Raw genomic sequence first — 26174 nt, forward strand, 5'->3', positions numbered from 1 at the left:
GCTAGAGGGAGAGGAAGAGAGAAACATCAATCAGTTGCTTTCCGTATGTGCCCTGACCGGCAATCAAACCCGCAGCCTTTTGGTATACGGGATGATGCTCCAACCAACTGAGCTACCCAGCCAGGGCTGAGTTTATTCTTTTTTAAAAAAAAACTGGAGAGCTTCCCTGGCCAGTTTGTCTCAGCAGTTAGAATGTCAGCCTGTGGACCAGAGAGTCCCGGGTTCAGTTTCTGCCAAGGATACATACCTCAATTGCAGTTTGTCCCTGCCCAGGTTGGGGTCATGTGGTTGGCAACCATTTGATGTCTCTCTCTCGTGTCAATGTTTCTCTCTCTCTCTTCCCCCCTCTCTCCTTCCTGCAAAAATGTCCTCAGGTGAGAATAAAAAATAAATAAATAACTGGAGAGTTAAAATCTATAGAAGAGTAGGGTTATAGCTTGAATTTTCATCATATGTAAATTTCAACATGTGCATTTCAACATATGTAAATTTTACCTAAAAAACAAACAAACAAAAAAGTAGGAAACAAAAATTGAGGAGAGTGGCGGAGAATGGAGTCAAGTTACAGAAGAAACAAGAATGTCAGAATATTTATGTAGACGGTCCTGGAGTAAGACTATCAGAAAACAAGTGAGAAGAAAGAAATTGTTATAGACACTCATGAGAAAAAGTAAAAAGCATATAAGAATGTTAAGACGGGCAAGGCAAAAATTCTGTTCAGTTTTCAAGAAGTACATGACCTAAAGGTAGGTCTGGAAAAGTTCATTTTGTTGGTTCAGGTGGCAAAAAAAAAGTTAATAGGAATATATTCTACCTTGGGTTTAGCAATAAACACATGCTAAGGGGCCCAACTCTTGGTGTAGGTGTTGCAGAAAAATGTTAGCACTTTACATTAATGATTCTCAAAATTTGGTTCCCACACAATCAGCAGCAGCAACCTCACCTGGAAATCTGCTAGAAATACAAATTATTGGGCCCTACCCCTGAACAGGAAACAATCAATTCCTGTTTAACAAGCCCTCCCAGTGATTCTGATGCATATTAAAGGTTTAACTACTGCTCTACACAGACAATATATCAGTGATTTTTAAATGACCAGTGATTGGTAGTTGGGATCAAACTGTTCCATTTATTTGTATGTTTGAAATAATAATAATTCCATAATAAAAGGTAACAGAATATAGAATATATTACTTGGAAAAAAAAAAAGAATCCAGATATTTGAGAAATGGTAGAGTAGTGCTTCTCAAAATGGGGTGAAGGACCATTTTCTAAAACTTTCAATCCTTTGTAGACTAATACTTCTGTAAAAATATAATAAAAAATAAATAACTAAAAATAGAAATAAAAACAAATACAGAATATTAACCCAATGTTTTTATTATTACATTTAATAGAAATTATATTTCTGTCAAATTGCTATGAATGTTTCTAGACACTTATTCTCATATTTCTTTTCTTGTTAGGGACTAGCAATAGTTCATAGATAGCTGGTGCTGACCCATGGCCCACTATAAATACACAATTCTCGAATGATGTTCTCAAGCAATTCTGCTTTGTAAGCTCATAATAATAATACAAAATAATAAGTATAAGCATACTGATCATTTATCATGTGATAGACACTGTGTTAAGTATTTTTTATGTATCCATTCATTTCAACTTCCCCAAAAAGCTATTAGATAAGTACTATTTATTATCCCTTCTTTATAGTTCAGGAAGCTGCAGCACAGAGAACTTAAGTACCTTGTCCTGGTTCATTTTTCTCTAGTGCTAGTCTAGAAACCTTTTATTTTTTTTCAGTTTTGTTAAAAAAAAATTCTGACAAATCAGGAAATGGGCTTTAGGAGGGGTGATGATACAAAAGAAAAAAGCCATGGCATGGGGATTGTCAGGAGTAGGTGACATTAGTGTCTCCTTCACCCATGCCTGGTGTTGTCTACTAAAGAGGGACTGGCACATTCAGAAGGGGTGGGTGAGCCCTCTACAATGTCTGTTCAATGTAGATGTTTATCTCATCAAGAAGCTCACTAATAATGACCTCAAAGTGATCCTTCATATCATTGAGGATTTTAGCATCATTCTCACCTGACACAAATATGAATGCCAAGCCTCTGGTGCCACACTGACCTGCTCCGGCCACACGATGCAGGTAGGTGTCAGAATACTAACGCATGCCGTTGTTAAAAGCAATATTCAACAGCTTGATGCCCATGCCTCAGCTGAATAGATTGGTGGCCACAAGAATTCATCACTGAAAATTTTAAATTGCTGATACTGAGAAAGCCTCTCCTCCTGAGTCAATCAAAAGTGGATGGCGCCCTGGCCGGTTTGGCTCAGCGGTTAGAGCGTCGGCCTGCGGTCCTGAGAGACCCGGGTTCGGTTCCCGCTAAGGGCACGTACCTCGGTTGCAGTTTGTCCCCGGCCCTGGTTGGTTGTGCGGGTGGCGACCACTCGATGTGTCCCTTCACATCGATGTTTCTCTCTCTCTGTTCCTCTCTCTTCCTCCCACTCTACCTGAACAAAAAATGGAAAAATGTCCTCGGGTGAGGATTAAAAAAAAAATTAAAAAGTGGATGGCAATGGCTGGGATGTCCCCCTCCACCAAGAGCTGGGCCAGGGCAAGGTAATGCTGCATACTGCTTCAGTTATTTAAGATTCTAACTAGCAAATGTGGTCCTAGATCACTCTCAGCCACCATACAGAATACTATTAGTTTTATTGCCTAGGCAGAGGTGTTGCTCTACTTAACTCAAATTGTGCCCTTTTTCTAGTTCTTTGATAAATAATGTTGGAGAACAGGATTCTCCTTTTGTGGGAGTGCAGGGATGGGGTGGGGTGTCTCAGCTTGAAATTAAGCAGGATCAAATATACTCAAGCACATCTAAAGAGGTATGATGACCTCTATTTCCAAGAGATCTACTTCTAAGTGGGACCAAGGAAACACCTAGGTAAGAACCCACCTTCCCAATAGATAGTGGGATGCGCCAAAAATTTTTTTTTTTTTAATCGTCATCCGAGTTAATTTTTTGTTCAGATAGAGTGGAAGGGAGAGAGAGAAACATTGACGTGAAAGGGATACATCGAGTGGCCGCCACCCGCACGACCCAACCAGAGCCGGGGACAAACTGCAACCAAGATACGTTCCCTTAGCGGGAACCGAACCAGGTCTCTCTGGGCCGCAGGCCGACTCTCTAACCGCTGAGCCAAACCAGCCAGGGCGGGATGCGCCAATTTAATGGACAAAAGCTAAGTGGTTAAAGGGCATGATGTCGTGATTATTCTTCAGATTGTTCTCTGGCTTAGCGCCACAGATTCATGCCTAAATACTAAAGGATTTTCTGTGAATCAAAACAGAAAGGGTTGCCCTGGCCGGTTTGGCTCAGCGGTTGGGAGCATTGGCCTGCGGACCAGAGCCCCAGGTTCGGTTCCCGCTAGGGGCACATACCAAAAAAACAAACAAACAAAAAAACCAGAAAGGGTTGTTTTATTAAAAATTTGGAGCCCTGGCTGGTTTGGCTTAGCAGTTAGAGCATCAGCCCACGGATCAGTGAGTCGTGGGTTCAGTTCCGGTCAAGGGCACGTACTTCAGTTGCAGTATGTCCCTGGCCCTGGTCGGGTAGTGCAGGAGGCAACCAGTCGATGTGTCTCTATCACATTGCTGTTTCCCTCTGTCTCTCTCTCTCTCTCTCTCTTCCTCCATCCCACTCTAACTGATAAGTAGAAAAATATCCTCAGGTGAGGAATGAAGAACTTGGAGACATTTGGACCTAGGTGATATAGTATGACAAAAAGACAGAAAAGAAATTCTCCCTTCTTCAGAAAAGTGCTCCAGAAAATTAGCATGGGCTGTCAACTCCTACTATAGGACAGTGACAGGAGATGGCACCTTCTGTGGAAACAGTGGAGTCCTCTGAACCAGGTACTGGATACATAGAGATGATTACATCAGGACCACACACAGGGTGAGGAAAATGGACGTGACTCATATTGGTGGAGAGGTCAGTGAGCATGTAGATGTTTTCAAGCCTTCTCCTCAAATAGTTGGGAAGGACTTTGAAGGAAGACTTGTAATTCAACAGACTGAGCAAAGTCTGTCAGACTCAGTGTGTGTCAACTAGTATAACCTAGTTTGATTTACCAAGGTGCTACAGCATGAAAAATATGAATTATAATCCCATACATTTTCCTTAAACCTTTGATGTTTGTTATTGCTTAACTATGGAACAAACTAGTAGGAAATTAACACTGGTATAATCCACAAATCTTGAGATTTTGCCAATTTTATATGCACTTGTGTGTATCTAAAGTTCTATGCAATTTTATCATGTGTAGATGTGTATAACCAACCCCATAATCAAGATACAGAACTGTTTCATTATCACAAACATCCCCCTTGCTACTCCGTTGTAGTCACACCCATCCCCTTTTCTCGCCATACCCTTCCACTCCTTGGCAACCACTAATCTGTTGTCCATATCTATAATTTTGTCATTTTGAGAATGTTATATAAATGGGTCATACAGTATGGAACTTTTTGAGTGTAGCTTTTTTTTTTCACTCAGTATAATTCTGATTTTTCTATTTTAGGGAATACATATTAATGATTATGATTTTATATTTGTTATGGAAGAAAATGATATCAAAATGTCTCTCTCCCAGATTTACCTAGTAACTGGTTTTATTTCTTACCTACATTGGCATTTTTATATTGCTTTTATATCTTAAGAAGTCTTAACCATAAAAATAAGGTAATGTTGGTTAAATATTAATTACCACTGCATACTGGAATGCTTTAAGGCAAATGTTCAAAGGTTATATATTGTCTAAACATAATAGTTGGGGGGGGGTCTTTTATCAGATGACAGTGTTTCAGAGGAATTTCTTAGACAAATTAGAATAAAAACACAAGGAAGGCAAACTGTTAGATAATTTATAGACTAAATTATTATAACTGTCTTAACTTTCAAAAGTATAGAACAATTAGCAAATACAGAATGTGTTAGCTTCTTCACCATTCAGAAGCCTGGAGTATACAGAAAATAAAGCCTTCATGCCAAACCAGGTCATGTGGGTGATATCTGATCATTCAGAAACTTAGAAACTTTTGCTGAGAAGAACGTGGTATTCCATGCCATATGAATTCTGGGAATTAGGTAGGATTCTCAAGGTAGTTCTAGAAGACCTAAATTCAATTCTATCCACTGTCTTTGAATCAGAGGTACTCACAAAACCTATGGCGCTCAGTCCATGGGAAACTGAATTTATGACCAAGAAGCAGGGAAGAGGGAAAGGTTTCACTTTTTTGTTTTCTGTTGTGAGCTGTTTTCTTATTTCTAGGCTTCTGTTGTTAAAATTAGATGCTAATTGGTTAGGAAACGTCATACAGTTTTGTTCATTTTAGTCAGGTACATTGGAGACTTTTCAGAGTTATTGTTAACACACTGGTGACCGGCAATTTTACACAGAAGTTATCTCCTGTCACTGGCTATTTTTTCGTAATTGCGTATGAAAGTGAAACCATCTAAATAAACTTCAGTATACTTTATTTATACATAATGAATTTAAGTGAAACTTCATACATATCTGCTACATATTATATTTTATACATATTATATATTTTAGTAATTTTTTTGGTGTGGTATACTGTATAGCAATGACCTTTTGAAACACACATTTTACACATTCTAGTTGGATTTGTCTTTTTATATCAGTGACTATTTTTTCTAAAATGTGGTCTTTTAGTTGCCCTGAAAGCCTAAAAGGTGAATCAATGTAAAGAGCTCTTTTAGAAGTACCAGAAGAAGTGTTAGGTTCTGAGCTGCGCTCATTTGAACCAGCAGATATCCATTGCCCAGCCACTTCAAGAATATAGAACACTGCTGTTTTTCGAACTTCGACCCTCAGGGCGAAGAGTCACAAATGCAATAATCCTATATTACCCTGAGTTTCAAAAATTGAAATAGCTAACCGCAAGTGTAAACACGAGTTAACTTGTAAGAGGTCAGCTACGTTTGGGTATGAAAACACGAGTTAATTCATGAGCGGTCAACAATGTTAATAATATGGATAATGATTTGAGATAAATTTCACATTTATTTTTATTTTTTTAAATATGTTTTTATTGATTTTTTAGAGAGACAGGAAGGGAGATGAAGACAGAAAATTCTATGTGAGAAAGAAACATGGATTGGCCATCTCCTGCACACCTCCTACTGGGGATTGAGCCCGAAACCGCATGTGCCCTGACCAGGAATCAAAGTGACCCGTTGGCACATGGGTTGATGCTCAACCAACTAAGCCACACTGGCCAGGGCCACATTAATTTTTTTAATACTGAAATTTGTTAGCTATCTTAAGGAGTAGGGCTAAGAGAAAGCCTTTTTTTTTTTTTTTGGTTTTTAAATAAAGTGTAAATTGGTACAGCCTTGTGGGGATCATTTTGGCAATATTTATCAGATTTGAAAATGCTTATACTCTTTGTTCTGCAATTCTGCTTCTTGGAATCTAGTCCTCATATACAATCATATGTGTGCAAAGATGTTCATACACACATGATGTCCTTTACAATGTTGTTAGTTACTTTAAATAATTAGAAACAGTGAAAATTTCCACTATTTTATAACATGTTAAATTATGGTACATGAAATTATAAAATATACTATGCAATATTAAAAAGAATTAAGTAGATGAAAAGTACTAACATGAAAAAAAAAATCTCCAAAATTATCAAGTGAAAGAAGCAAATAAAAAATGGTGAGGGTTTAGAAGGATGCATAGAGAATTGTTACACTGGATATCATTGGCAGGGGGTGGTTTGTGAAAAATATATTTATAACTTTTTATTTTATTTATTTATTTTAAAATATTTTTTCTTTATTAATTTTAGAGAGAGAGGGAGGGAAAGATAAAAACATCAATGAGAGAGAACATTAACTGGCCGCCTCCTGCACACCCCCCACTGGAGATCAGGCCCACAACCTGGGGATGTGCTCTGACCAGGAATCGAACCAGTGACCTCTTGGTGCATGGGTTGACACTCAACCGCTGAGCCACACTGGCCAGGCTAATCATAACTTTTTAATATTTAATAGTTTGAATTCTTCACAATGGGCACGTATAATTATATTTTTTGTGTAAAAAATAAGGAAATTTAATCAACAGAATATCTCCCCAAACAACAACAGCAAGACTAAATCAGTTACTTATCTTGCTGATATTTTTACTATCTGGCAAGGCAGAGTAGCAATGTTTACAACTGCAACTTAATATTTGGATTTAACATACAAAACAAAGTATATTTGACCTATTAGAAAAAGGGATTGAGATCAGATATAGTACTTTAAAGGTACCTGAGATATTTGAAAATTGGTTTTGGCCAATAAATAAATTATAAATAAACTGAATCACAGAATCCATTCAACCATAAAGGCTGGAACCTGATTTTCTTGGGTACCCCTGCAGTGCTTGACACACAGTAAATACTCAGTAAATACTGACAGAATGATGGATGAATAGACAGTTTAAATATTTTTAGTAGCACACAATTATTTAAAAGCAGCATATTAGCAAGGATAGATGATACCTTGTTACTTGTTACTTAAGCGTCTTGTTACTTGCTTTCCAAATGAGGAAGCAGAGAGGGAGCAGCCCTTTCTTTCCTTCTATTTAGGAGGTTAAGAATTTGGTCCAGGATAGCGTTTAGTGGCTCACGTTTTGGTGATCTGTGAATTGAAAAGTCATTCAAATTAAGAACTAAACAAAATATAAGGGGAAAAAACAAGCGAGTTGCCAACAGTGGCAAGTCGCTTTTTTACATAAAATTATATATATTAAAAATTATATATATACATATACATATATGTATATAGCTTTGCTCAAACTAGAGGAAAGGCTCTATTGTCTGTGAATATAGGCAAATCACTATATTCGTGTCTAAATTTTTATCTGAAAAACGGGAATCACTCCCTTATAGGTTTTTGTGTGTGTGTGTTTTTTTAATGGAGAAAAGCGTAGAACTTTATAAAATGCTGGCTTTGGGTGGACCTTTCCAAACTGTGCAATGAATGTTTCATATAAATTCAGTTCCAGACTATCGGGCGGAAAAGCTCCCGGAGACTAAAATTGTACAAAAAATCAAATGTTCTCAAATTCGGGCAGTCTCTTGAATCTCATTCATCTTAATCACAACCACACCTATCGGGCCAGTGCGGGTCCCAGAGTCGACTCCCAGCGGGCAACGGGTGGGTCCAGTACTGGCTGGAGCTGTCCCCGGCTGGGGTCCCGAGCACCCGAATCTCGGAGGACGACAGCCCCACGCCTGGCCTCTGTGCTTGGAGGCCGAGCCACCGACAGCCTCGCCCAGCCAGGGCAATTAACGCCGCGGTTGGGGGGTTCTCGCGGGACATTCTTACCTACTCTCCGGCGTCGGGCTCCAACGCTTTTCCTGCCGGTAGAGGGAGGTATCCAAGCCAGGCGGTCCTGGGCGGAGAAGCCCCAAGGCCGCCTGAGCCCGCAGGCAGGAGGGCGGGGCGGCGAAGCGGGAAGCACAAGGCGCGCGCTCCCGTGGACGCCGGAGGGAGACGGCAGGCGGCGCGCACGCGCGCACCGGGATGAGAGGAGGGAGGCGGTCTTAGGAAGCCCTCCGGAAGAGGGCGCCCTGGAGCCGAGCCGGAGGCTGGCCGAGGGCGTGGCCAAGGGAGGGCGTCGACGCTAAGGGGCGGGGTGAGGCGAGGCGGGGACGCGCTTGCGGGGTGGGGAAGGCGGGGGCGCGGCGGTGGCGGGAGCGTCCCTGGTTTCCGCCCCTGTTTCCCACTCTCCTTCCACCTCCGACCCGCTGGGGTTGTGGACAGGCACCGCTTGCCTGTCCTCCGGAGCCGCCCTGCTGCCGCCTCCCTCTGCTCGCGGTGAGCCCGTCAGTCTCCGCACTGTGCGCTCCTCCGTCTGGGCCATGGATGGGTAAGTGCTCAGCGGCGCGGCGGCTGCGCCGGGCTGCGCTTGTCCCGCTTCCTTTCGGCTCTGGTCCGGACGTGCCGAGGCCGGGGAGCTGGGCGCGGCGCCGGCGGCCGGAGGAGCGGCCCTGGCTGAGCCCGACGGCGGGGCTTCCGGGCGCCTCCTAGGGGAGCTCGAATTGCGGAGGGGCGGTGCGCCGCAGCCTCGCCTTCCCCCACGGGGCGCCCCCGTAATATCCGCCCCACACACCGGGAAGTGGAGGAAAGCCCGGTGTCGCCGCCGGGGGCTGGGGCCGCCCTCCGCGCCGAGGGTCGGGGAGCCCTGCCCGGCCTCTCCACACTTCCTCTCTGAAAATGGTGCGCGGCGCTGGGGGAGGCGGAGGCGGCGCTCCGGGCGGGCGTCCTCCCGCTTGGGGAGTTGCTGTTTACCGGTGAGGTGGGGCGAGCGCTGGAGCTTCCCCAGGCCGGGAGGCGAGTGGCCGCGGAGCGGCGGACGGCGAGTGCACGCGTCGGTACACGTCTGGGCGGCGACCGGGTCCCGAAGCCAGGGCCCCACGCCGGGTCTCCGCGTTGGGGGAAACCGGCGGAGGTCCCCGGACTTGTGCTCTGAGCTGTGTTAGCGATTCTATACCAGGCGTCTGCACTTGGACACCTCCTCCCCCCGAAACTAAGTGAATTCCCTGCCATGTATGCAAAATATTGTGTAAGTGCAATTTCCGGGGAGCCTGTAAACGCTCTAAAAGTTAATGAGGTCTGTGATTAAAGTAAAAAGATTTAGAATTACCAATATAAATGTTTCTCTTGAGGACCCAGTGGTATGGGATAGGACCTGACAGATATTAATATTTAAGGAAACAACTGGATTAAGATATTCGTGAATCAATTTAAGGTCGTAGTATATGTAGCATCAAGAGTTTTAAATATTTCCAGCTCTATGAAAACCTGCAAATCCACTTATTTATTTCCATTAGGCATTCGAGGTTTTGTTTATTTTGATGACAGGATTTCTGTAAACTCCTCGGTCATAGAACATGTAGAACTTGCTTGAACAGTAAAAGCCGTGTACATGTTGCCATATAGTCAATAATTGTCATGCTGTTGTAGGGACGATGGAATCTTAACAATTTTTGCCTTCATTATATTTCATTTATCCTAGTATCATAATCTTAAGTCTGGGATCAATTCATTTGAGTGCATGTTGTACACTGCTACAGACATTAGACAAAGTTCAGTTTTACATTTCATTTGTGGCTGGATGTTATTTAAAGTATTTTTTATTTAATTGAAACTAGTGTTTAATTGAAGCTTCTCTGAGTGCTTTGTTGAAAACTCATTTTACATCACCTTATTCAATTACACCTTAAATGTGTGCAGAATTTTTCTATTTTGTGTAATTATGCCACTTATTTTAGTTAGGAAGGCTGTGAAATTGGTATTTAATTATGTGGAATGAATTGTAGGACAGTTTGACTTGAGTTATGGAAACAGGTTAGCTTTTTGTACTGGAAAATGTATAGTGATAATATAGAGGACTCTTGGGTTATGCATCTTGGCTATTAAACTCTTGGACAACAAGAACTGTAAACTTAATATTTTGGAGAATGTTTTAAGAAGTTAACTCTCTGTTCTATATGTGGCTTTAGAACTAAGAATGAGTTTAATGATTTAAATATGTGGGGCAATAAGGTACTGGAAGGTAAGTTCATTTGAGAGTTCAAGTAGGTGTATGATTTACTCTGCAGCAGGACCAATACTACAGCATAATGCACAACCTTATTTTTTATGCACAAACCAGTTATTTTTCACATTTAAATTTTAGACAGATGGTTTTTACATTTCAAAAGTCTATAAGGAAAAATAAGTCTATGTGGTTATTGTTTAAAACAATTAAATTTGCATCATTAAATAGTCCAGCGTCATAAATGCGTTTACTTTTATTAAGTAATGATGATATTATTGGTTAACAATACATAGGATTTAGTTACAGTTTTCTTTTAGGAGCTATGTAGACAAACTGAATTGAAGACAGTTTCTTTGGAGTTAGAAGAGATGGATTTTCGTTCAGCAGAACTTTATAGGGTTTTTTACACTTTGGTGTTAAGGAATATGGTTTTGAACACAGTGAATTTTGGCTTTCAAGGGGCTAATTAAATTTCTACATTTCCCCACAGCCTGAAAAAGGTCCTTTTTCATTATTTTGAATATCAAAAAACAACAAACCACGAATCAAACGTATCTTTCTAGTTCCTCCTCAAATCCCAATTGTGTGTGTGTGTGTGTGTTCATGTGTTCATTTCGTCCTAAGATAATTTATATTTAAGCAGTTTTTTTCCATAGTTAACTTTTATTTAAATATAAGCTTAATTTTAAAATAAATTAACTATTATTATTTAAAAAATTTTTATATTTGTCTCAGGTGTACAGCATAGTGGTTAGACAATTATATAATTTACAAAATGATCCTCCAATACAATTTTGATGTGGTAGAACTGATTTAAAAAGCCAATATTTGAAAATTTTGATGTCTGAAATTTGATGGGTTCTGAGAGATTATCTTAGCTGTATTTTAGTGAGCTCTTTTGGGTGCTATATGCAAATTTGCAGAATACCTACTATTTCTGTAAATCCACTCACTGGTTTTCTTTAATTTAAAAATTTTTAACAGGATCATTTGTACCAGTGATTTAAGAGAATGAACTTTGGTGATTTTAGGTTTTGGTTTGGATTTGTTAAAAAGAAGTAAATGGATAAACATCATTTTATTGAAGCACAACTATACTTTTCCAAATACTAAAAGAGAATTTGATTAATTAGTTGTTTCTTACATTTCTATTGAAGCTTTGCTTTTACATTCTGCTTTTGCTAGCTATCCCATCACTTTTCTTTGTATTAACATTTCACAACTCATCACATTCTTATTTTTATTATTTATTATTATAATGCTTTTTCTTTTTTTTCTTTAATCTTATTATCTGTCTTTTAAAAACTTGTTCTCTAACTTTGTTTTCCATTTTCTCTTTTTACTTTTTCCATACAGTGTTGTTACAGATCTTATAGCAGTCGGTTTAAAGGTAGGAATCTTTTACTATCCTTTCATAAGCATTTTTAAATCTTAGTTTTGGCATTTTTTTCCAATGGTAAAATCATCTCACTTGTTTATAAAATTATATGTTTTACTGTGTGATAATAATCTTTTCATTTAGCTCCAAACTAAGTGCTCCTGTAGCTACTTTTACATATTTATTAAGAGGGGTTATAATGTTGATCTGGTGTATTTAAAATGTGAACAAAAAGTTTAGCCCAAAGTTTCCCTTGAACTATCATAGTCTTTTCACTTGTTTTGTTTCAGCAGTTAAATGTAAGCTAGGTTCTGATTTATTTTACTATCATGTCCTTTTTTATGTTTTCTTGGATGTTCTTGTAAGTAATAAAATTTTAACAGCAGCTGAAGTTTCTTCAATTTCTACTATGTGCCAGCTGCTTTACATGTATTTTCACTAATTATTATAAGTTTTTTTAAGTAGGTATTAATATCCCCATTTTAGAGATGAAAAAATAGGTTCAGAAAATTGTATTCAAGTGTGGTGCACCAGAGTTCAAACTCATGTCCTCCTGGTTCCAGAGCCTACCCCCTCGCCCCCCCATTATACCTACCTGCCAGTGATGAAGGTTCTGTCTAAAAGGTGAACAGAACAGCAGGAGAGCTGGATAGTTAATATTTTACAGTAATGATTTTCTAACTTATAAGTCATTTTAGTTTTATCAAAGTCTTCTCATTTATTGGATTCTAAAGTATAAATCAAGTAAACAGTGGTCATCAATATGAGGCTTTTAAATTATAAATGAGAGTTTTAAACTTTCCTTTAATAGTTTGCTATTTGGTATAGCTGAGTTGAGAACTTAATTCTAGAAGCCACTTACAGTTCAGATCACTGGAGAAAATAGAAAGAAATAATTCATGGTTTTATTTTGTGTATTTTATGTAAAATTGTTACACCACTTTTTGTCTATCATTTCCCTCTCTAGCAGTTTCCACACTTCCGCATTTACATTTATTGGGTCTGTTGGTGGTGGTCATATAATTTTAAAACTCCTTAAAAAATAAGCATCAGTACAGCATACAGCATTTGAGATTAACAGTATATGTCCAAGATTACAATTGGGAACTGCTACTTATACTATCTTTCAAAGTTGGTGGAGTTATCTTGCTTTGGCAAATTTTGAACATGTTTTATGTTTTGAAAATAAATTGGAGGAGCCTCTTTTGGTGGGATTTGGGGGTTTTGTTTTGTTTTGTTTTTTTCTGGTATATTTAAGTCATTTTATCATTTGAGAATGATACTCAGAGATTAGAAACTGCAGGAAAGAATATTTAAAGTGAATGTTGTTTTGGTCTTGTCAGAAATGTAATTTATGATTCTAGAGTTAGTTTATCTGGGCAAAAATGAATACATGAGACTCTTGAAGAACTCACCATTTTGTAGTTGAGGAATTATGCTTGAAGAATTGTCATGCCTGTTTTCTTGTGGAGAAAAATATATTTTGATGATAAAAGAAAAATAAAAATGTTATGCACAGGAACTGGATTTGAATACACAATTTGGATTTTTGCAGCAGGCATTTAAAAAACAAAGATCAGATCCTACTCTGAAGAAAAGATAAGTTGATTAGTTCATTCATTTGGCAATCTGTTTTTGTTTTTGTTTTTTTATCCTCACCCGAGGACATTTTTCCATTTTTTGTACAGATAGAGTGGGAGGGAGAGAGAGGAAGAGAGAGGGAAACATCGATGTGAAAGGGACACATCGAGTGGCTGCCACCCGCATGACCAACCAGGGCCGGGGACAAACTGCAACCGAGGTACGTGCCCTTAGCGGGAACTGAACCCGGGTCTCTCCGGACCGCAGGTGGACGCTCTAACCGCTGAACCAAACCGGCCAGGGCTGGCAATCTGTTTTTATAGTATTAAATAAAATATTTAAGAAATATGTATAAAATTATTCATTATATGGAGAGATTTCTCATAAGATATTTTGCTTCTTTGGATCCCACTGAGGAAGTTTAGTTACCACGTCATAGGCTAATAACACTCATATTTTATCTAGATTATATAAACCACAATTAGTGAATTTAAATAAGTCCTTTAAAAATATCAGTTACTGCCCTGGCCGGTTTGTCTCAGCGGTTAGAGCATCGGCCTGCAGTCCAGAGAGACATGGATTCAGTTCCCGCTAAGGGCACATACCTCGGTTGCAGTTTGTCCCCCGCCCTGGTTGGTCCGTCATGCGGGTGGCAACCACTTGATGTGTCCCTTTCATGTCGATGTTTCTCTCCCTCTCCCTCTCCCTCTCCCTCTCCCTCTCCTTCTCCCTCTCCTTCTCCCTCTCCCTCTCCCTCCCTCCCTCGCTCTCCCTCCCACTCTATCTGAACAAAATATGGAAAAATGTCCTCGGGTGAGGATAAAAAAATATATATATATATATCAGTTACTTATCTCCCTCTATTTGCTGTTTGAATATGATGACACAACATACTGTTTTAGCCAGTGCCAAGAGTGCATTTCAGGTTATGTTCCATAAGTTGTTTTCCTAGGGTCAGAAAAGGAATACATATGGATTTCTTTTTTAAGGAACTGAAAATAGCCTTAAATATGAAGCCTATTATTTTAGAGAAAGAAAACTGAATTTTTTTTAGAGATTAAGTGATGTGCTAGAATGTATCAAGAGGACATGGATTCTTTATATTTTCTTTACTACTTTGTTCCCAGTGTTTGGCACATAATAAGCTCTCCAAAATACCTGATGAATGAAAGAATGAATGAATGAATGAATGCCAGATTGTCACACAGCTAATTAGGTAGCAAAATGATGTTGGAACCCAAACCTTCTAATTTTGCTAGTGTTTCTTCTATTGGGTATATACCGTGTGAGAAAAAATTAAATTTGTTTTATTAGGTTGGAATTTTCTTGAAGACAGGTAAACACTTTCAGTCAGTTTAGGGCCATAGCATGTTTAAGATTTACTTATACCTACTTGTATACCCTAGGTATTTTGTGGTATGTTCAGGCTATCAATTTTTGAGCCTTGTTTAAATTAGGCAAAAAAAGAAAAGGAAGGAAGGTAGGTAGGTAGGTTTTGGTATTTCTCATGAAATACTTATTTCCTACTGTGTTATATTTTGAAATGATTTTTGAAACAGTGAAAAGTAATTGCTATTCTTATTTTCAAAATTATTTTAAATGGAGAACCATCCAGCAGATTATGAGTAATACTGGGCATGTTTCAAGAACTTTTATTATACCAGATAAATCAAAGTGTCAGCAGTGTGGGTAACATCCCTTTATGTGTGTGTACCTATGTGTATTTTCACTTTCCTACTTATACTTTAATTACTATCAGCTAGTTTATCTTAAATTCAAATATCTCACACTCCTGGTTATTGTTTTCAAAATAATATAGTAGGTATTAAAACAAATTATTTTTTAAATGATGATCTTCCATATTAAACATGCTTTAATATTTTTCTGGGTTATTTTAAGTGAGTTGATTAGTATAGGAAAACTCAGATGTGTAAGAAGGGCTATAATTGGCTTCTAATAATTACGCCCGTCACTATATAGTAAAGAACAATACAGCATATTTAAGTAATTTTGAAGATTGATTTTCTATTTGCTTGACCAGGGGTTAGCAAAGTGCAGCCTATAAACCAAATCCAACTTGCCACCTGTTTTGTAAATAGTTTTATTGGAATACAGCCATGCTCATTCACTTTCTTAGTGTATGGCTCCTTTTACTATTCAGTGACAGAGATGAGTAGCTGTAACAGAGACCATATGGCCACAAAGCCTAAAATATTTTTTGGACCCTTATAGAAAAAGTTTGCCCACTGCTATGCTGAAACTATAGAAGATACAGAAGGCCTTTGCTGGAAACCTTTTTACTCTTAAACTGAGTATAATTTACATAGAGTGAAATGCACAGGTTTTACGGGTACAGCATAAATTTTGACAAATGTATCCACCTGTGCTTCCTGCTCTCCAATGAAGACATAGCATCACTCCAAAAAGTTTCTTGTTTCCTTTTTCCAGATTCAGTGTAGGCAACTATTCTGATTTCTATCACCATAGATTAATTTTGCCTATTTCTGAACTTTATATAAATGGAATAAAATACAGTAAGTCCTCAGTAAATGTCATCTATAGGTTCTTGGAAACTAACTTTAAGAAAAATGACATATAATAAAACAAATTTTACCATAGACTAATTTATGTAAACAAGAGTTAAGTTCCTATGGCATATTTCTGATCATAGAAACATCACCAAACTTATAAATAAAGACCTAAAACACTTCTAATATTAGGCATTGAAATAAATCTGAGCTAAACGTACACTTAAGAAAGATTAATAAAAGCAAATAAGATAATTATTTTTCAGCTTTCTTGTTTCAGTCCAGTGTTTTAGATGGCTGAAGCCTATCCTGGCAGTTTAGGGTTCAAGGCAGGAACCAACACTGGACAGAGCCCCCTTCCAGCGAAGGGTGCATCATGTACCCACTCTCACTTAGACTGGGACAGTGTGGACACACCAGTTTGCCTCACCTGCATAGCTTTGGAGTGTGGGAGGCAACTGGAATGCTGGGAGAGAAAACCCACATGGACATGGGCAGAACACACAGGGAGAATGTGCAAACTCCACACAGACAGTGTCCATTGCTGGGAGTCTTACTTTTTTTCCTCATCAATGTTACAATGAAACAGTGTTGAATGAAACAATATTGTTGAAGGACCTGCTGTGTTCATACTTCATGTATGCATGTTTGTAGTATGTGCTTTTTGATGTATGGCTTCTTGTACTCAGCAAAATGATTTTTATTTTATTTTATTTTATTTTATTTTTATTTTTTTATCTTTATTGTTGAATGTATTACAGATGTTCCTCATTTATCCCCCCCATAGACCCCCTCCTTCCCATTCTCACCACCTCCTGCCTTTTCCCACACTGTTGTCTGTGTCCATTGGGTATGCGTGTATGCATATAAGTTCTTTGGTTTATTTCTTCCTACTCTCCAACACCCCTTCCCTTTGAGGTTTGTCAGTCTAGCAACCACTTTGTACTTCTTAATTCCTTCACCTTTTTCACCCATTCCCCCAACCCCCCTCCCATCTGGCAACCAACAAAATGTTCTCTATATCTATGAGAATGTTTCGGTTCTACTTGTTCATTTTGTTTGTAGATCTCATTGTTGATAGATATGTATTCATTGCCATTTTGTTTGTTCATATATTTTATCTTTTTCTTCAAAAAGACCCTTCATCATTTCATATAATAACGGTTTGGTAATGATGAACTCCTTTAATTTTTTCTTGTCTGGGAAAGTTTTTATATGTCCATCGATTCTAAATGACAGCTTTGCAGGATAGAGTAATCTTGGTTGTAGGTTCTTGGTTATAGGTTCTTGGTTTTCATCACTCTGAATATTTCTTGCCACTCCCTTCTGGCCTGCAAAGTTTCTTTTGAGAAATCAGCTGACAGCCTAATGGGAACTCCCTTGTAGGTGACTAGCTGCCTTTCTCTTGCTGCTTTTAAGATTCTCTCTTTGTCTTGAACCTTTTGCATTTTGATGATGATGTGTGTTGGTGTGGGCCTCTTGGGGTTCATCTTGTTTGGGACTCTCTGTGCTTCCTGGACTTGTATGTCTGTTTCCTTCACCAAGTTAGGAAAGTTTTCTGCCATTATTGTCTCAAACAGGTTTTCAGTTTCTTGTTCTCTTCTTATGGCACCCCCAAGATGCGAATGTTGGCACGGTTGAAGTTGTCCCAGAGGCCTTTTGGGTTCTTACCAGATTTTAACTCTTAGTATTAAAGCTACTTATAAACATTTGTGTGTGCCTTTGGGTAGATGTATGTTTCATTGTACACCATGCTTAAGAGTAGAATTGAATCTAGGTATGTTAAGAAAATGTCAAACTGTTCTGCAAAATGTACCACTTTACATTCTAACCAGCTTTGTATAGAGTTCAGGTTGCCTCACATCCTTGCTCATTCTTGATATTGCCAGTCTTTACTTTAGCCATTCTAGTGGATTTAACTAGAATTTGCATTTGCCTGATGACTGGTGGTGATTCATACCCTTTCATGTGCTTGTACCTTTTCATGTGATTATTAGCCATTCACTTACCATATTTTGTGAATGTTGGTAAGTCTTTTAACTATTTTTTTAAAATAGGTTTCCTGTGTACAACATATATATAGTTAGGTCTTTTTTCGTTTTTATTTCTCCTTTTTTTCTTTATTGATATTAGAGAGGGGGTGGGGAGAGAGAGAAACATCCATGAGAGAGAACATCAGTTAGCTGCCTCCTACACAGCCCCCCACTGGGGATCGGGCCCACAACCTAGGCATGTGCCCTGACCGGGAATCAAACCAGCAACTTCTTGGTGCATGGGTCGATGCCCAACCACTGAGCCACACCGCCCGGGCATTAGCTCTTTTTAATCCTTCCAGACAATCTGTCTTTTAGTTAGTATATGTAGACCATTCACACTTCAGGGGATGATTAATTCAGTTGGATTACTATTTACCTTTTACATAACTTTTCTATTTCTTGACTTTTCTTTGTTTTTGTCATCTTCCTCTCTTTTTTTTGCCTTCTCTGGTTTTAATTGAATATTTTATATGATTTTTGTTTATTCTCTCAGCATATTAATTATACTTCCTTTAAACATTTTTTAGTGATTGTCCCGTACATTTTAGTGGTTGCAGTGTACAGTTACAACTCATTTAAATCCACTTTTGAGAAATAACACTATATTGCTTTATGTACAGTGTAGGTAAATAGAGCATTCCCAATTTCTCCTTGTCCTTTATGACATTGTTATTCTTCATTTAATTTAATCATATGCAGTAATCACCCAATACGTTGTTACTATTATTACATTAAGTATAAGTTGTTATTTTTTTTTAAATCCTTACCTGAGGATACTTTTCCTTTTTTTTTTAGATTGGGAGGGAGGGACAGAGAAAGAGGAAGAGAAATATCGGTATAAGAGAGAGACATCAATTGGTTGCCTCCACCATGACCCCGACCAAGACCGGGGCCAGGGATCAAACCCACAACCGAGGTACATGCCCCTGACTGGAAATCGAACCAGCAACTCTTTGGTCTACCAGCTGAGGCTCAAACTGCTGAACCAAACCACCCAGGGCTAAAGTTATCTTTTAGATCACCTAAAAATAAGTATAAAATATTTTATTTTACCTTCATTTATTTCTTTCCAACCATCTTTCTTTTCTTAAGTAGATCCAGTTTTTTATTTATATAATTTTGCTACTTCCCAAAGAAAAATCTTTTTTAAACATTTCTTGCAGAATGGGTCTACTGACAATAAATTCTCATGGTTTTTGTCTGAGAAACTCTTTATTCCTTTTTTTTTTTTTATGTTTCTTTTTTTTTCTCCTTTACTTTTGAAGTATACTTTTTATATAGAATTCTAGGTGAGTGGACTGTTTTTTTCTCCCTTAACATTAACTTTAAATATTTTACTCCATTTTCTTCCTGCTTGTATGGTTTCTGATGAGAAAGAAACATTTATAATTCTTATCTATATTCCTCTTTAGGTAAGATGTTATATTCCTCTATAGGTAAGCTGTTTTTGTCAAGATTTTTCTCTCTGTCTTTAGTTTTCTGAAGTTTGAATAATATGCTGAGGTTTATTATAGTGTTTATTTTATCTCTAACATACCCTTTTTATTGTTATTTAGATTTTTCATCCCTCTGCTTACATAACCCATCTTTAAATGTTAAACATCTACCTTTTCTATTACATTCATTAACATATTGATGATCATGGTTATAAACCAGTCTGATAATTCCAAAGTCTGTGTCTTATTTAAGTCTGGTTCTGATGCTTGTTTTATCTCTTTAGTCTATGTTTATTCTTGCCTTTTAACATGCCTTGTAGTTTTTGTTGAAACCCTCAATGATGTATCAACAAATAAGAACTGAGGCAAAAGGCCTTTAGTGTGCAGGTTTATGTTAATCTGGCTAGGAGTTGGGCTGTGTGTTTAATGCTTGCTGTAGCTGTAGGTGTCAGAGATTTCAAATTCATGTATTGTGCTTTTATCTTTCTCCCTTCTTATATAGAGTCTGAACCTTGCAGCTCTTTTCAGCTGTAATCCGTTGCTATTATACTGGAGACCTGTGATATGGTGGTATCAAAGATAAAGCCAGACACTAGTTAAGAGGGTAAGGACAGATTTTAATTAGTAATAACTATTGCAATAGGGAAAAGAACACAACATGAACTGAAATCAACTTTGATTTGTATATATAATTAGGCAATTTAAAAGGGAGAATGAATTTGCTCTATGACTTTCATTCTCTGGATCCTAGAATAGTAATTTTTTAGTTTGTTCGGTGTTTTTCTTTTGTAAGGATACAAGTAACAACTTTCAAGCTCATTTAACTGACCTGGCAGTCTTATTTTTCTTTTTATTTTATTTTTGTTTTTGTTTTCTTAATTGATTTTTAGAGAGAGAGGAACAGACAGGGAGAGAGAAAGAAACATCAATGAGAGAGAACATCGATTGGCTGCCTCCTGCATGCCCCCCACTGGGGATTTGGCCTACAACCTGGGCACGTGTTCTGACTGGAAATGGAACCCGCAACCTCTTGCTGCATGGGTCGACACTCAACCACTGAGCCAGACCAGCCGGACCTGACCTGGCAGTCTTAGCTGGTCTTCGAAATAGGGTTTATGTTATCTTTTTTTTATTTTTTTATTAAATCTTTATTGTTGAATGTAAAATGTATTACAGATGTTCCACATTTTTCCCCCATCGACCCACTCCCGCCCCCTCCCTCCTTTTCCCACACGATTGTCTGTGTCCATTGGTTATGCATATAAGTTCTTTGGTTTATTTCTTCCCACCCCCCCAACCCCTTTCCCTTTGAGGTTTGTCAGTCTAGCAATGAATTTGTACTTCTTAATCTCTTCACCTCACCCATTTCCCCAACCCCCCTTCCATCTGGCAACCAACAAAATGTTCTCTGTATCTATGAAAATGTTTCTATTCTACCTGTTCATTTTGTTTGTAGATTCCATTATTGATAGATATGTATTGCCATTTTGTTTGTTCATATATTTTATCTTTTTCTTCAAAAAGACCCTTCATCATTTCATATAATAACGGTTTGGTGGTGAACTCCTTTAACTTTTTCTTGTCTGGGAAAGTCTTTATATGGCCATCGATTCTAAATGACAGCTTTGCAGGATAGAATAATCTTGGTTGTAGGTTCTTGGTTTTCATCACTCTGAATATTTCTTGCCACTCCCTTCTGGCCTGCAAAGTTTCTTTTGAGAAATCAGCTGACAGCCTAATGGGAACTCCCTTGTAGGTGACTAGCTGCCTTTCTCTTGCTGCTTTTAAGATTCTCTCTTTGTCTTGAACCTTTTGCATTTTGATGATGATGTGTCTTGATGTGGTCCTCTTGGGGTTCATCTTGTTTGAGACTCTCTGTGCTTCCTGGACTTCTATGTCTGTTTCCTTCACCAAGTTAGGAAAGTTTTCTGCCATTATTGTCTCAAACAGGTTTTCAATTTCTTGTTCTCTCTCTTTTGCTGTTCTGATTGGGCGTTTTTTGCTTCCTTATATTCCAAATCGATGGTTTGCTTCTTGGATTTACATACTCTAGTATTGAAGCTGTGTAAATTATTCTTTATTTCAGTTAATGCCTCCTTCATTTCTGACTGTGCATCCATAATTTCTGACTGGTCCTTTTTTATGCTCTTGAGGCCCTCACTAAGTTCATTGAGCATCCTTATAAGCAGTATTTTGAACTCAGCATCTGTTAGGTTGCTTATCTCCATTTCACTTAGTTGGTTTGCTTCTTGGATTTACATACTCTAGTATTGAAGCTGTGTAAATTATTCTTTATTTCAGTTAATGCCTCCTTCATTTCTGACTGTGCATCCATAATTTCTGACTGGTTTTTTTTTATGCTCTTGAGGCCCTCACTAAGTTCATTGAGCATCCTTATAAGCAGTATTTTGAACTCAGCATCTGTTAGGTTGCTTATCTCCATTTCACTTAGTTCTTTTCTTGGGGTTTTGTTCTGTTCCTTCATTTGGGACCTGTTTCTTTGTCTCCTCATTTTGGCTGCCTCCCTGTGTTTGTTTCTGTGTATTACTTAACGAGCGGTATGGGGCTAGCTGAGACCAGATGCTGCTCGTTTGAAAGAATTTAGGAAAAATCCGGAAGCAGGGTCCAAGACAGGCCAATCCTATGGTGAAGCTTGGGTGGACCTGAAAGTTGGGTGGGGTGGGGTGGGGTGGGGTGGGGCGGGGCCTCAGGGAGTCACCAGGGCGGGGCTACCAGTGTGAGCCTGGTTGCTGGAGTCCCAGATATGGCGGCTGTCTGCTGCCCCAGGGAAGGGCTCACCAAAGAACAAAGGCCTCTGACAGCACGTTTGTCCTGGAGAAAGCCCCCTCTCCAGCCCTTGCTCCAGTGCCAAACAGCTCAGTTCTTCCCTGTATGTCTCTGGTGCCCCTCCAGCGGCCTCCCCTCCAAGCTTAGAGGGAGAGAGTCCGATAAGTCTGTGCACGGGCCCTTTAAGGAGCTGCCTGGGGCTCCAGCCGCGTCGGCTTCCCTGGGCCTCAGTTCCCGCTGGTTTTTCCAGCCAGAAGTTATGGGGATTCTCTTCCTGGCACTGGAACCCTGAGCGGGGCACCTGGTGTGGGACGGGGACCCCCTCAGTCCTCAGGAAGGACCTTCCCAGCTGAGGTATCCTCTTGATTTTTATCTGCCACATGTGGGTGTGGGACCAGCCTGTCTGGCCACCTGCCCTCCGCCCCTCCGCCCCTCCGCCCCTCCGCCCCTCCGCCCCTCCGCCCCTCCGCCCCTCCGCCCCTCCGCCCCTCCGCCCCTCCGCCCCTCCGCCCCTCCGCCCCTCCGCCCCTCCGCCCCTCCGCCCCTCCAGTCTGGATGTGGCTGCTACTTTAATTCTGTAGTTGTAGGACTTCCATTCAGGATGATTTCAGGCGGTTTTGAATGATGGTTGTTCTGTAGTTTAGTTGTAACTTTGATGTGGTTGTGGGAGGACGTGATACCACGTTTACCTACTCCGTCATCTTGACCGAAAGTCCCGGTTTATGTTATCTTTATTATTGAGTTGTAAGGATCCTTTATATATTCAGAATATAAGTCCTTTACAAAAATGTTTATATTGATTTTTTAGATGGACAGGAAGGGAGAGGAAAGGTCGGGGGGTGGGGTGGAGAAACATTGATAGGCTGCCTCATGCATACGTCCTACTGGGGATTGAGCCTGAAACCTGGGCATGTGTGTGCCCTGAATCAAACCAGTGACCTTTTGGTGCATGGGATTCCGCTCAGCCAACTGAGCCACACTGGCCAGAGTATAAGTCCTTTTTTAGATATATGTACAGTTGTGAATATTTTCTCTTGGTCTGTGACTTTTGTGTTCATAATGTTGTCTTTTGATAAGTAAAAGAATTTGACTTTGACATATATATATATATTTTTTGTATGGCTTTCTATGTCTTTTCTAAGAAATCTTCTTAGCCAAAGTATATGAACATACTCTTTTATTTTCTTTAAGAAGCCTTGTACTTTAGCTTTTATATATATTTTTCTGTTTGTAAATCCTCACCCAAGTATATTTTCTTTTTCTTTTTCTTGGTATGTGCCCCTAGCGGGAACTGAACCCAGGACTCTGTGATCTGCAGGCTTATGCTCCAACCACTGAGCCAAACTGGCCAGGGCCCAAGTATATTTTTCTATTGACTTTTTTTTTTTTTTAGATTGGAAAGGAGGGAGGGAGTGGGAGAGAGAGAGAAAGATATATCCATTGGTTGTCTCCACGCCTAGTCCAGGGCCGGGGATTGAACCCTCGACCTTAAGTCTGCGGGTTGATGCTCTAATCGCTGTCAAACCAGCCACCTTTTCTTAGGTTTATTTTTGTATATGGACTGTGATAGAGGTGGAGAATCACGTTTCCAGATGGCCATTCATTTAGTTTGGCAGGATTATTTGAAAATCAATTCACGATATGTGAGTGGGTCTGTTTCTATACATTGTGTTCTTATCCGTTGATCTCTTTGTTTATTCTTATGTTAATATTACACTGTCTTTATAACAGTGGGTTTATAATATTTTTAAAAATCAAATATACTGTAGGTCCTTCAACTTTGTTTTTCTTTATCAAAATTGTTTCAACTATGCTAAGTCATTTGAATTTCATTTAAAAATTTAAAATAAGCTCCTCTGGATAATGACTGGAATATAGAGGTCATTTAGGGGGAAATTGACATTTCAGCCAAATTGAGTCTTCTATGAAATAGAATATCTCAATATTTTAGGTCTCTCTAATTTCTTCTAATGCTATTTTGTAATTTTTAGTGTATAGGTTTTGAATGTATATTTTTAAATTATATTTTTATTTTTAAAAATTTTATTGGGGTGACATTGGTTAATAGAATTATATAAGTTTCAGGTATACATTTCCATGATACAAGATCTGTTTATCGCATTATGTGCCCACCACCCAAAATCAAACTATATAGTGCATGTGTATTTTAAATGTATCCTATTTTTCTTTGCTACTATAAATGATATTTTTTCTTGTCAATATATAAAATACTTTACATATTGACTTTGTAACTTAGGACATTGCTATGTTATTCGTTTTTAAAATTCTGTAGAGATTTTTTACGTGCATGATCACATCATCTGTGAATATTGTTTCAGTTTGCTGAATGACTTTTACTTTATTTCTTGCCTTAATGTAAAATTTAAGACCTCCACTATAATCCTGATAGAGAACATAGCATCCCTCATTCTTGCCTTAAAGGAAAGCAGTCAGTCTTTGTTAGCTGTACATTTTCACTGATCTTTTTTAAGAACCCAGTTTTTGGTTTTATTTTCTGTATTGGTTGACTCTTCTGTTTCATCAGTTTCGCTCTTTATTTCCTTCCTTCTTTTTATGTTGGGTTTAACTTGTTTTTCTTGACTTGGGTTGTTTTGTTAACAGCCTAAAACAACATTTGTTATTATTAAGATCTCACTTTTTCTGTGGGTCAGGAATCTGGGCTTGGCGTAGCTGGGTCTCTGGCTCTGGGACTCTTACAAGGCTGCTATCAAGGTGTTGGTAGATGTTGCATCTTCTGGGGATTAAATCTGCTTCCAAGCTCACGCAGATGGTAGTTGACAGAATTTTTACTAAGTCAAATGATTAATTATGAAGATAGAATTTTTAGACGTGCCTCACCCTAGAATGTTTACCTTCTGTTTTTCATCATTTAGGTAGTTATTTAAGGATGCACTCCCACAAAATGATAGTAAACTAAGGACAAGGAAGACAGAAATTAAAGAAAAAGTTGAGCCAATGCAGAAGAATTGTGAAAAGAAGACTCAAGTTAACAGCTGTTCAGAAGGCCTAGAAAGTATTCTAGATTGACACAAGAGGAGAGAGTTTTAGGAAGGAGATCTTGGGAAGAAAAATAGAGACTAGATAGAATGAATGCTGTCATGAACATTTTGAGGGAAATTTGATGATACAATAAAGGACAATAGTGTGAGGAAAATAAAGAAAGGCATTTAAAAATCTCATGGAAAACAAAAAAAATCGTTGTCTAACTATGCACTAAATTAGAACATGGCATGATGTTAAGAAATTGGTCGAGTGTAGCCCTGTCTGGTGTGGCTCTGTTGAGCATTGGCCCATGCACTGAAAGGTCCCAGTTTGATTCCCTGTCAGGGCATGTGCCCAGCATGTGGGTTCGATCTCCAATTGGGGTGCGTACGAGAGGCCACAGGTCAGTGTTCTCTTTCACATTGATGTTTATCTCTCTCTCTAAGCATCAATAAAAACATTTAAAAAAAGAAATTGATAGAATGTAATCAACAATCCATTTGATCTTGATTCTAGGAACAGTCATTTTCAAATGGTCCTAAGGTTATGACATTGGACCACAGAGTAAAAAGTAAAGTATACCAGGGTTACATTTCCTTACATAGTGATAAAAATGTAAATGTTATTTATTAATTTCTGACTTTGAGTCAACCTTTGGACAGGACATGAATGGACAAAGAATGCTGTTGTTGCAGGGCAGAATGTAATTAACTATAAAAAAATAAAAGTGAACCTGGCAGAGGGAGAGACAGAAGGAGAGAACAGATTACTAGCACTAATAGCTTCGTTTTTC

At 38.8% G+C, this 26174-nt stretch overlaps 2 protein-coding genes across 6 annotated transcripts in view; one reads left to right on the plus strand and one right to left on the minus strand.

Annotated features, from left to right (window-relative positions):
* The window catches only part of KIAA1958 (KIAA1958 ortholog), a 232443-nt gene extending 223941 nt beyond the window's left edge, over positions 1–8502 (minus strand). Inside the window, exons 1-2 of one of the 2 annotated variants that reach the window (XM_036261805.1) lie at positions 8415–8502; positions 7586–7724 (exon numbers count right to left, since the gene is read on the minus strand). The gene's annotated coding sequence lies outside the window, so the exon portion shown is untranslated. Of the gene's footprint in view, positions 1–7585; positions 7725–8414 lie in introns of those variants that run through there. The other variant, XM_036261804.1, reaches the window with a different exon arrangement.
* Positions 8503–8767: 265 nt separating this feature from the next.
* The window catches only part of PTBP3 (polypyrimidine tract binding protein 3), a 103666-nt gene continuing 86259 nt past the window's right edge, over positions 8768–26174 (plus strand). For 2 of the 4 annotated variants that reach the window (XM_036261811.1, XM_036261810.1), the window contains exon 1: positions 8768–8958. The gene's annotated coding sequence lies outside the window, so the exon portion shown is untranslated. Of the gene's footprint in view, positions 8959–12005; positions 12023–19940; positions 20196–26174 lie in introns of those variants that run through there. The other 2 variants (XM_036261807.1, XM_036261812.1) reach the window with 2 other exon arrangements.

The sequence above is a fragment of the Molossus molossus genome, unplaced genomic scaffold (assembly GCF_014108415.1).
Source record: "Molossus molossus isolate mMolMol1 unplaced genomic scaffold, mMolMol1.p scaffold_m16_p_14, whole genome shotgun sequence".
NCBI lineage: Eukaryota > Metazoa > Chordata > Mammalia > Chiroptera > Molossidae > Molossus > Molossus molossus.